This window comes from Onychostoma macrolepis, chromosome 24 (genome assembly GCF_012432095.1).
Source record: "Onychostoma macrolepis isolate SWU-2019 chromosome 24, ASM1243209v1, whole genome shotgun sequence".
Taxonomy (NCBI): domain Eukaryota; kingdom Metazoa; phylum Chordata; class Actinopteri; order Cypriniformes; family Cyprinidae; genus Onychostoma; species Onychostoma macrolepis.
Window position 1 is genome coordinate 9,436,245 of NC_081178.1, and position 12,806 is coordinate 9,449,050.

Below are 12,806 nucleotides of genomic sequence, written 5' to 3' on the forward strand. Positions count from 1 at the left end.
AATCATGGGGAAGACTGCTGACTTGACAGTTGTCCAAAAGACGACCATTGACATGTTGCACAAGGAGAGCAAGACACAAAAGGTCATTGCAAAAGAGGCTGGCTGTTCACAGAGCTCTGTGTCCAAGCACATTAATAGAGAGGTGAAGGGAAGGAAAAGATGTGGTAGAAAAAAGTGTACAAGCAATAGGGATAACCACACCCTGGAGAGGATTGTGAAACAAAACCCATTCAAAAATGTGGGGGAGATTCACAAAGAGTGGACTGCAGCTGGAGTCAGTGCTTCAAGAACCACTACGCACAGACGTATGCAAGACATGGGTCTCAGCTGTCGCATTCCTTGTGTCAAGCCACTCTTGAACAACAGACAGCGTCAGAAGCATCTCTCCTGGGCTAAAGACAAAAAGGACTGGACTGCTGCTGAGTGGTCCAAAGTTATGTTCTCTGATGAAAGTAAATTTTGCATTTCCTTTGGAAATCAGGGTCCCAGAGTCTGGTGGAAGAGAGGAGAGGCACACAATCCACGTTGCTTGAGGTCCAGTGTAAAGTTTCCACAGTCAGTGATGGTTTGGGGTGCCATGTCATCTGCTGGTGTTGGTCCACTGTGTTTTCTGAGGTCCAAGGTCAACGCAGCCGTATACCAGGAAGTTTTAGAGCACTTCATGCTTCCTGCTGCTGACCAACTTTATGGAGATGCAGACTTCATTTTCCAACAGGACTTGGCACCTGCACACAGTGCCAAAGCAACCAGTATCTGGTTTAAGGACCATGGTATCCCTGTTCTTAATTGGCCAGCAAACTCGCCTGACCTTAACCCCATAGAAAATCTATGGGCTATTGTGAAGAGGAAGATGCCAGACCCAACAATGCAGAAGAGCTGAAGGCCACTATCAGAGCAACCTGGGCTCTCATAACACCTGAGCAGTGCCACAGACTGATCGACTCCATGCCACGCCGCATTGCTGCAGTAATTCAGGCAAAAGGAGCCCCAACTAAGTATTGAGTGCTGTACATGCTCATACTTTTCATGTTCATACTTTTCAGTTGGCCAAGATTTCTAAAAATCCTTTCTTTGTATTGGTCTTAAGTAATATTCTAATTTTCTGAGATACTGAATTTGGGATTTTCCTTAGTTGTCAGTTATAATCATCAAAATTAAAAGAAATAAACATTTGAAATATATCAGTCTGTGTGTAATAAATGAATATAATATACAAGTTTCACTTTTTGAATGGAATTAGTGAAATAAAATAACTTTTTGATGATATTCTAATTATATGACCAGCACCTGTACCTCGCGAGGCTTCGTGGAAACTTTTCACACCCTCCAACAATGTGCATATTCCAAATAACTTTTTTTTTAAATTTATCATTTCCACCACATCTGAAATTCTGTTTTTTTTATAGCATATGTGATGGAAATGACTTCTTTTTTCTTTTTTTGTCATATTTCTTTCGCAAAATTGTTTGTTGTGGTGGAAGTTACATCATAACCGAGGGACAGTAACTGCTATAAAATATTAACACAACAAATATTATGCTTATTTTTGTTTATTTCACCATTTTTATTATATTTTCTAAACACAATAATTCTAATAATAATTTTTTTTATTGAATTTTATTATTTTTTTAAATATATTTAACATACAATATGAATTGCTGTTCAATTAAATTCTAAAGGCAATTTTCTAAACACCAACCCATCAACTTTCTTTTATTTTCAAATATGCATTCATTTATATGGGCATACTTATCGTCTACCTTGTCTATAAACAAGTGAAATAGATAAATAAATAAAAATATATATTTTGATTAAATTTTAATTTACTCCACAAATGTCAAGCATTTCAAACACATTTAGTGGATTTATAAAAAAATAAATAAAAAAAAAATAAAGATGGGTTCATACCATTTAACCACTAACTTTGACAGATGCTACTACTATAATATACAAAAATAATAATACATTTACACATTTTATTTTCTAATTTGTCTTTTGTTCTTTAAGATAAAGAATAATGGCAAGTTTTAATATTACTAATCTATTTCACTTGTTTATGGACAAGGCAGGCAACACATATGAGATTATGTGAATAATACATCCCGTAATTCACACAAATTACAAAAATGTATCTTAATTTCAACACAGGATTTGTTTCTTCAGACATGTGGTCAACATAGTGGCGTCACAGACTGAAAAGACTTGATAAAACTGGTTTCTCAGTGCTCAGCTCCTGTGTGGTTGTGGTGTAATGCTAATTATTACAAGCAGTAGTTCCTCAAACTTAACTCTTGTATACAAAAGTGTGTTTAAAGGGTTTAGGATGATACATCTTTTGTGTTTGAATAAAATATGCATGTTTCCAATGAGTCTTTCTGCAAATGTATTGATATTTTAACTTTTTACACATTTTTTCAAATGATTCACCCAATTTACACCCATATCTGAGGTGGGCTCACATCTCCTGGTTTTACCTTCTCAGAGCACTCAGCGGCTTTGATCTTCATTTCTTCATGGGCATCATTAGTGATGTGACCGTCCTTGGAGACCCAGACATCTGCAGGCCTCACTGGACAGCACCCAGGAGACCTGATCCTCAATTACCAAATCAAATACCATAAAGAGCAGCGGATGCCTATGGAATGATATCAGTGAATGTCTTAAATGTGTTTTAGAGAGAGAGAGGGGGGTCCATATGCACACTAGCTGCTGACTCTGTGTACTTCTGAGGGTGGATTGAATGTTTGTGTGTATCTGAGCTGCTTGAGGTGTGTGATCTTACCCTCACTAGGAGCTAAACTTAAAATGACCTTCATCTCATAAAAGATCTCACATATACATGACCTTTAAAATGTTACATAACAGTAACCCCCTAACCCCAAACACATTTCTAGGAATTTAAAATCTGACCACAGATCAGGTGTTGAAGATTGAATGGAGGCTTCTGATATGTTCTGGAAAGGGAATAAGCTGTCTATTAAAGTTATTTTCATTTCAGACAGTCAGTTAAGATTATCAACATGATGAAATAGATGATACTAAGAAATGTAGGATAAATAAATATAATTAAATTTTTTTAGAAATGCATTTTTTAAAGTTCTGATTTATAACAAATGTGAAGAGGCCATCCAAAAAAAAAAAAAAAAATTATACACACACACGTTCGTTTTAGTGAAAAGTGGGGACATCCCATAGGCGTAATGGTTTTTATACTGTACAAACTGTATGTTGCCCTACACCAACCCTAAACCTACCCCTTACAGGAAACTTTGTGCTATTTCAGATTTTCAATACACTCCATTCTGGGCACATGGGGTAATGTCCTGAAAAGTCACCTTCTCCTTGTAATACCTATGTCATACCCTTGTCATTATACAAATTTATGTCCTCATTTGTCACAAAAACACGCGCACACACACACACACACACACATTTATAAATATTTTTTCAATATCTATCTATCTTTCTATCTATCTATCTATCTATCTATCTATCTATCTATCTATCTATCACACACACACACACACATATACACATATATATATATATATATATATATATATATATATATATTATACACACACGTATATATATATATATATATATATATATACTGTATATATACACACACACACATACATACATACACTGAATAAAATTATAAACGCAACACTTTTGTTTTTGCCCCCATTTTTCATGAGCTGAACTCAAAAGATCTAAGATTTTTTCTATGTACACAAAAATAATTTCTCTCAAATATTGTTCACAAATCTGTCTAAATCTGTGTTAGTGAGCACTTCTCCTTTGCCGAGATAATCCATCCACCTCACAGGTGTGGCATATCAAGATGCTGATTAGACAGCATGATTATTGCACAGGTGTGCCTTAGGCTGGCCACAATAAAAGGCCACTCTAAAATGTGCAGTTTTATCACAAAGCACAATGCCACAGATGTCGCAAGTTTTGAAGGAGCGTGCAATTGGCATGCTGACTGCAGGAAAGTCCACCAGAGCTGTTGCCCGTGAATTGAATGTTCATTTCTCTACCATAAGCCATCTCCAAAGGCGTTTCAGAGAATTTGGCAGTACATCCAACCGGCCTCACAAGCGCAGACCATGTGTAACCACACCAGCCCTGGACCTCCACATCCAGCATCTTCACCTCCAAGATCGTCTGAGACTAGCCACCTGAACAGCTGCTGCAACAATCAGTTTGCATAACCAAAGAATTTCTGCACAAACTGTCAGAAACCGTCTCAGGGAAGCTCATTTGCATGCTCGTCATCCTCATCGGGGTCTCGACCTGACTGCAGTTTGTCGTCGTAACCGACTTGAGTGGGCAAATGCTCACATTCGATGGCATCTGGCACTTTGGAGAGGTGTTCTCTTCACGGATGAATCCCGGTTTTCACTGTACAGGGAAGATGGCAGACAGCGTGTATGGCGTTGTGTGGGTGAGCGGTTTGCTGATGTCAACGTTGTGGATCGAGTGGCCCATGGTGGCGGTGGGGTTATGGTATGGGCAGGCGTATGTTATGGACAACGAACACAGGTGCATTTTATTGATGGCATTTTGAATGCACAGAGATACCGTGACGAGATCCTGAGGCTCATTGTTGTGCCATTCATCCACGACCATCACCTTATGTTGTAGCATGATAATGCACGGCCCCATGTTGCAAGGATCTGTACACAATTCCTGGAAGCTGAAAACATCCCAGTTCTTGCATGGCCAGCATACTCACCGGACATGTCACCCATTGAACATGTTTGGGATGCTCTGGATCGGCGTATACGACAGCGTGTTCCAGTTCCTGCCAAAATCCAGCAACTTCACACAGCCATTGAAGAGGAGTGGACCAACATTCCACAGGCCACAATCAACAACCTGATCAACTCTATGCGAAGGAGATGTGTTGCACTGTGTGAGGCAAATGGTGGTCACACCAGATACTGACTGGTTTTCGGACCCCCCAATACAGTAAAACTGCACATTTTAGAGTGGCCTTTTATTGTGGCCAGCCTAAGGCACATCTGTGCATTAACCATGCTGTCTAATCAGAATCTTGATATGCCACACCTGTGAGGTGGATGGAGTATCTCGGCAAAGGAGAAGTCATTTATATAATTTTTTTACCTCTGATACAGGCAATGTCCAACTCTCCTGAGCTCATCCACAACATCCCGCGCGTGACGCGTCAACGGCTCTGGAACATAGATATATACAGTGGGTACGGAAAGTATTCAGACCCCCTTAAATTTTTCACTCTTTGTTATATTGCAGCCATTTGCTAAAATCATTTAAGTTCATTTTTTTCCTCATTAATGTATACATAGCACCCCATATTGACAGAAAAACACAGAATTGTTGACATTTTTGCAGATTTATTAAAAAATAAAAACTGAAATATCACATGGTCCTAAGTATTCAGACCCTTTGCTGTGACACTCATATATTTAAATCAGGTGCTGTCCATTTCTTCTGATCATCCTTGAGATGGTTCTACACCTTCATTTGAGTCCAGCTGTGTTTGATTATACTGATTTGACTTGATTAGGAAAGCCACACACCTGTCTATATAAGACCTTATAGCTCACAGTGCATGTCAGAGCAAATGGGAATCATGAGGTGCAGCAAATGGCTGCAATATAACAAAGAGTGAAAAATTTAAGGGGGTCTGAATACTTTCCATACCCACTGTATATGTACATAGATATATACGTAGATCCTTAATTACCGCAGCCCATAGAAACAGTCGCTAATGAGGCATCTATGTATATACAGGTGCATCTCAAATTAGAATGTCGTGGAAAAGTTCATTTATTTCAGTAATTCAACTCAAATTGTGAAACTCGTGTATTAAATAAATTCAGTGCACACAGACTGAAGTAGTTTAAGTCTTTGGTTCTTTTAATTGTGATGATTTTGACTCACATTTAACAAAAACCCACCAATTCACTATCTCAACAAATTAGAATATGGGGACATGCCAATCAGCTAATCAACTCAAAACACCTGCAAAGGTTTCCTGAGCCTTCGAAATGGTCTCTCAGTTTGGTTCACTAGGCTACACAATCATGGGGAAGACTGCTGATCTGACAGTTGTCCAGAAGACAATCATTGACACCCTTCACAAGGAGGGTAAGCCACAAACATTCATTGCCAAAGAAACTGGCTGTTCACAGAGTGCTGTATCCAAGCATGTTAACAGAAGGTTGAGTGGAAGGAAAAAGTGTGGAAGAAAAAGATGCACAACCAACCGAGAGAACAGCAGCCTTAGGAGGATTGTCAAGTAAAATCGATTCAAGAATTTGGGTGAACTTCACAAGGAATGGACTGAGGCTGGGGTCAAGGCATGAAGAGCCACCACACACAGACGTGTGTCAAGGAATTTGGCTACAGTTGTCGTATTCCTCTTGTTAAGCCACTCCTGAACCACAGTCAACGTCAGAGGCGTTTTACCTGGGCTAAGGAGAAGAAGAACTGGACTGTTGCCCAGTGGTCCAAAGTCCTCTTTTCAGATGAGAGCAAGTTTTGTATTTCATTTGGAAACCAAGGTCCTAGAGTCTGGAGGAAGGGTGGAGAAGCTCATAGCCCAAGTTGCTTGAAGTCCAGTGTTAAGTTTCTACAGTCTGTGATGATTTGGGATGCAATGTCATCTGCTGGTGTTGGTCCATTGTGTTTTTTTACAACCAAAGTCACTGCACCCGTTTATCAAGAAATTTTGGAGCACTTCATGCTTCCTTCTGCTGACCAGCTTTTTAAAGATGCTGATTTCATTTTCCAGCAGGATTTGTCACCTGCCCACACTGCCAAAAGCACCAAAAGTTGGTTAAATGACCATGGTGTTGATGTGCTTGACTGGCCAGCAAACTCACCAGACCTGAACCCCATAGAGAATCTATGGAGTATTGTCAAGAGGAAAATGAGAAACAAGAGACCAAAAAAATGCAGGTGTGCTGAAGGCCACTGTCAAAGAAACCTGGGCTTCCATACCACCTCAGCAGTGCCACAAACTGATCACCTCCATGCCACGCCGAATTGAGGCAGTAATTAAAGCAAAAGGAGCCCCTACCAAGTATTGAGTACATATACAGTAAATGAACATACTTTCCAGAAGGCCAACAATTCACTAAAAAATTTTTTATTGGTCTTATGAAGTATTCTAATTTGTTGAGATAGTGAATTGGTGGGTTTTTGTTAAATGTGAGCCAAAATCATCACAGTTAAAAGAACCAAAGACTTAAACTACTTCAGTCTGTGTGCATTGAATTTATTTAATACACGAGTTTCACAATTTGAGTTGAATTACTGAAATAAATTAACTTTTCCACTACATTCTAATTTATTGAGATGCACCTGTATATTTATGTGCCAGAGCAGGTTGATGCGTCACGTGCCGGATGTTGTGACAGTCGGACATTGATGTTTATCAGAGGTAAAAAATTATATAAATACTGTTCAGTTTCTTGCACAAACTGATCGTTTCGTGTCTTAGGACATTAACGTATCGTCACGAGCTGCAAGGTTTAATTTGAATTTGTCTGTGCATGTTTTTTTCTCTCTCAAAGATTCTGTGCCCATTGACTGGCATTATATGACTGACAGACTACAAAGGTTTGAGTTAAAAATCTTCATTTGTGTTCTACTGAAGAAACAAAGTCACCTACATCTTGGATGCCCTGGGGGTAAGCAGATAAACATCAAATTTTCATTTTTGGGTGAACTATCCCTTTAACTGTAAGCCTTTCTACTTGCTGCGGGAGTTTTGCTCGTTCATTCTCGTGAGTGTTTACGTTCCACCGCAAGCGCATGTGAGCTCAGCTTTACAGAAACTCGCTAATCTGATCACAGAGACTTAGCAACAACACCCAGACTTTGTTTTAATCATTCTTGGGGACTTTAATAAAGCAAATCTCTCCCATGAACTGTCAAAATACAGACAGCATGTTACATGTCCCACCAGAGACAGTAATATATTGGATCACTGTTACACAGCAATAAAGGATGTGTAACCCAGACTACTTAAGGGTTATAATTTATATATTAATTTAAATTAGTGAGGTTTCACAAAAGTAGAAAATGTAAGATTTGTTGTATTAACAAATACTTTCCATAAAATAAATAGTTTGACAAAAAATAATTTGTAATATGTAAACAAGTTATTGGTTAGCCAATTGGAATTCTGTTGGTGGGGACCGCCCTCTTGCTGACACGGAAGATTGCGCAAGACCTGAGAAAGGAGAAGACGGAGAAAAATTCGCTAGGTTTAACGGTTAAGAAAGCAGACATAATTGAATAAAACTTTGAAAATAGTTTTTAACACTCTTCAAATCAGTTGAAGGAGGAAGGTGTTGAGTGGATTTGGTTGTTGTTTTGCTCCTGTGACGATCGATGGGTTGATTACATTGTTGTATTGCTGGAAAGTGAATATCTGGATGTGGTCAGATTTTTTTCCTGAGTGGAGACTGATTTTCTTTGATGGCGAGCCAACCTATTCGAACACTGGAAAAGAAAGAAGAGAATTCATCCTACAGGACCAGGAGAGTATCGTGATTAATTTTTTCCCCCTGCTCAAGGTAAAACTATTCCTGCACAGAGACTTTGTTTTTCCTATACGGGACTGAGAACTGTCTGAGATAATTTGAAGAAGGAACTGATATCAGTTTGGGAACATTTGGAAATCGAACTCATTGTGTGATATCACAAAATTGTTGTTGACTCTGAAGAAACTGTTGTCATTTTCCTGTTGAGTACATGGTAAATGTAAACTGACAAGTGAAACTGACAGTGATCTGATCAAAGTGATTTGCCCTTTTATTTCTTTTCATTGTAATGATGTAATTTACTTTGAATTATTTGTTTTATTTATCTTATTGTAAGTGTTTACTTCTAAGAAGGGAAAGGCCTGCAGTTAAAGGAAAAAAGTCATAAATATTCTATATACTTACCTCAATTGTGGTTTTCTGTCGTCCTTCAGCAATTACCCTCTACCTCCATAGTTGAACATACTAGGCTTCTGATTTCCTGATTGGCCTATACAGTGACGATCTAAATTATAAGTACTACAACCCGTTACATAACATTGGCGAGCCAGCCAGGAGGTGGTGCTGTATTGCTGAGGACAGGCAGTTGATTAAAATCCAGTTTGGTGTTCAGACTAACCAATTCATTTGTCAAAATGGATGTAGTCATTCAGGAAGGAATCAAAATCCCAAATGCTGTAATAGTTAGTGGGGCAACTGGAACAGCAGATGATGAAGAACTTATGAAAATCCTGCAAGAACATGGTACTATTGTTAGGTCAGTCAAAATTCAAGATCCTGAATCTGAGTTTCATCGTGACTTGATTATTGAGTTTGACAGTGGTTGTGCTTTACGGTCTTTAGAGCCCCTGTTGCCATACACTTACCATCTCACCTGTGATCCGAATGTCACTTACATAGTGAAATCGTTATCCAGTGTTTACACACGACAGTTGGGGAGCAGTGCTACCAGATCGTACCTAAAGGGATTAAAAGAAATTGTGAAACTCAGTGGGGCAAATTTCGAAGCAATGTTGAGTGAAATGCTGACAGAAATGAGTGCTGTAGTTCTTTCTGCAAGCTCTGCATCTGAAGTTGCTGACAAAATCCCTGTTAGGTCATCTGTTCAAGAGCCGCTTGAAGGCAACGCAACTCTGGTTATCGCTCAGCCTTGCCAAGAAGGAACCCAGCAGACCCACCCTGCTGCTACTTATGTGGCTGACACTTCAGTTCTTACTTCGCCCACAATACTTAACCCACCTGAAGTGCAGAGGTTGGTTGTTGAACATGTGGTGAGGGGTGGAGAAGCTATTGCTCAGGCGCATACACCTATGCGACTCAGATTATTCTCTGGGAGGAAACCTCGACCTGCCAACGAGACAGATTATGACACATGGCGTTCTAGTGTCGATCTTGTTTTGAAGGATCCTGCAATATCTGATCTTCATGGTTCAAGAAAGATCCTAGACAGTCTTTTGCCCCCGGCTGCTGATGTTATTAAACATTTGAGTCCTGATGCTGCCCCATCAGCTTACCTGCAGTTGCTAGATTCTGCTTTCGGCACAGTAGAAGATGGTGACAAACTTTTTGCAAAATTCATGAACACCTTGCAGGATGCAGGAGAAAGACCTTCAGCTTACCTGTATAGGCTTCAGGCAGCTTTGAGTGTAGCCATCAAGCGTGGTGGTGTTTCAGCCAGTGAAGCAGACCGGCATCTCTTGAAGCAATTCTGTCGGGGCTGCTGGGACGATGGGTTAATCGCTGACCTGCGTTTGGCGCAAAAACGAGATGACCCTCCTTCTTTTGCACAGCTGTTATTGATGTTACGTACTGAGGAAGATAAACATGCTGCAAAAACTATGCGCATGAAGCAACATCTAGGTAGTACCAAGCAGCGTGCGCTGGTGCATACTCAGAGGATCTGGGTATCTGATGAACCTGAGCAAACTACAGCTTCCAGTGTGCTGTCATTGGCAACAGAAGCCAAAGAGCTGAAAAAACAGATAGCCACCTTACAGAGTCAGCTGGCGAAACTTACCTCTAAATCTGAGGCCTCAAAGAGACCTATGTTGCAGGCAGTAGATCGGAAAACTTCTGCAACAGAGAAACAATCAAGTGAGCAGAGTGCTATATCCACAACACCTGTGAATCGTAAGCAAACTGACAAACCCAGGCCATGGTATTGCTTTAAATGTGGGGAGGATGGCCATATTGCAGCCTCTTGTGAGTCAGAGCCCAACCCAGCACTTGTGGCTGAAAAGCGTAAACTTCTGAGAGAGAAACAGTCCCAGTGGGAGTCTCAAAACGTGAAAAAAGGTCATTTAAACTAGAGTCAGTTCCTGTTGCGGGGCGATCAGGGACTGAAATACCGAAGTGTCCCCATAAAACCAAAGCCTCCAAACAAAGCCACCATTCCAAGATGGAAATTACCAAGTTGCCCAAAGGTTTGATTGGTGAAAAATGTATTGCACAAGTTACTATTACAGGGCAGGAATGTAACTGTTTAATCGACACTGGCTCACAAGTTACCACTATTCCTTTGTCTTTTTATGAGCAATGCCTTTCAGAATACCCTATCAATTCCCTTTCTGACTTGCTAGAGGTTGAAGGTGCGAACGGTCTTTCTGTGCCCTGTCTTGGGTACATAGAACTGAATGTAACTTTTCCTGCAGAGTTCATTGGCACAAGTGTTGAAGTTCCCACCCTTGCTTTGGTGGTTCCAGATCCAAAGCCTCACACCATGCCTTTAGTCCTGATAGGGACAAATACTTTGGACACCCTTTATGAGGAACACTTGAAAGTGAGTTCTGTAACTTTCCAGCCTTCTTTGTTTGGCTACAGAGCTGTCTTGAATACCCTCAGACTGCGATACAAATATGGCACAACTGGTGTCCTCGGGCATGTAATGTTGAGGGACAAAGTGCCTGAAGTCATGACTGCTGGCCAAACTGTCGTTTTACAGGGCATTGCCCATGTGCTTGGGTTTCCAACTGATAAGTGGGTTGTAGTGGAACACCCCTCCATATCATCTTTACCTGGAGGAATTGTAGTAAAGAATTGTTTACTTACCCTTCCTTCTAGGCAATCTAGTCATCTTCCTGTGGTTCTCACAAATGAGACTGATCATGACATCACTATTCCACAAAGGTGTGTCATTGCAGAAATCCATGCCTTGGAATCAGTGCTTTCTTATGATAATCCTGTGTCTAAATCAGCTTCCCAAGGTACTGAGCCCACAGTGATCAAAGAGGAAAAGTTCATCTTGAATTTCGGTGATTCTCCACTATCACAAGAATGGAAGGATCGAATCACTAAGAAACTTCGTGAGATGCCAGAAGTCTTTTCTCAACACGATCTGGATTTTGGCCATACACAGAAAATGAAACATTGCATTAAATTACATGATGAGACCCCGTTCAAGCATCGCGCTAGACCAATCCATCCACGTGACATTGGAGCTGTGAGAAAACACCTTCAGGAGCTTCTTTCAGGCGGAGTCATACGTGAGTCAGAATCCTCTTTCTCGTCACCAATAGTGGTAGTCAGAAAGAAAAATGGTGATGTACGACTCTATATAGATTATCGGAAGCTAAATCTTCAAACAGTCAAGGACGCATATGCCTTGCCGAACCTTGAGGAGACTTTTTCAGCTTTAAATGGTTCGAAGTGGTTCACCGTTTTAGACTTAAAATCTGGGTACTACCAGATTGAGGTTGCAGAAGAAGACAAACCCAAAACAGCCTTTGTGTGTCCCCTGGGGTTTTGGGAATTTAATCGTATGCCCCAGGGGGTAACCAATGCACCAAGCACTTTCCAAAGGCTGATGGAAAGGTGTATGGGCGATATCAACCTGAAAGAAGTGCTTGTGTTTTTGGATGACTTGATTGTGTTCTCCAGAACCCTAGAAGAACACGAGACGCGGTTGCTACAAGTCCTTACTCGCCTGAAGGAATATGGGCTGAAACTTTCGCCGGAGAAGTGTCGTTTTTTCCAGACCTCCGTCAGATATTTGGGGCATGTGGTGTCCGAGCATGGGGTAGAAACGGATCCTGAAAAGATTGAGGCTATAAAAACCTGGCCATGCCCGAAAAATCTTAAGGAGTTGAGGTCATTCCTAGGCTTTTCAGGTTACTACCGTAGGTTCATTAAAGACTACTCACAGATAGCGAAACCCTTGAATGACCTTACTTCTGGTTATCCACCACTGAAGAAGAGCTATAAGAAGGCTGAGAAAGAACATCACTATCATGATCCGAAAGAGCTTTTTGGTGGTCGTTGGAC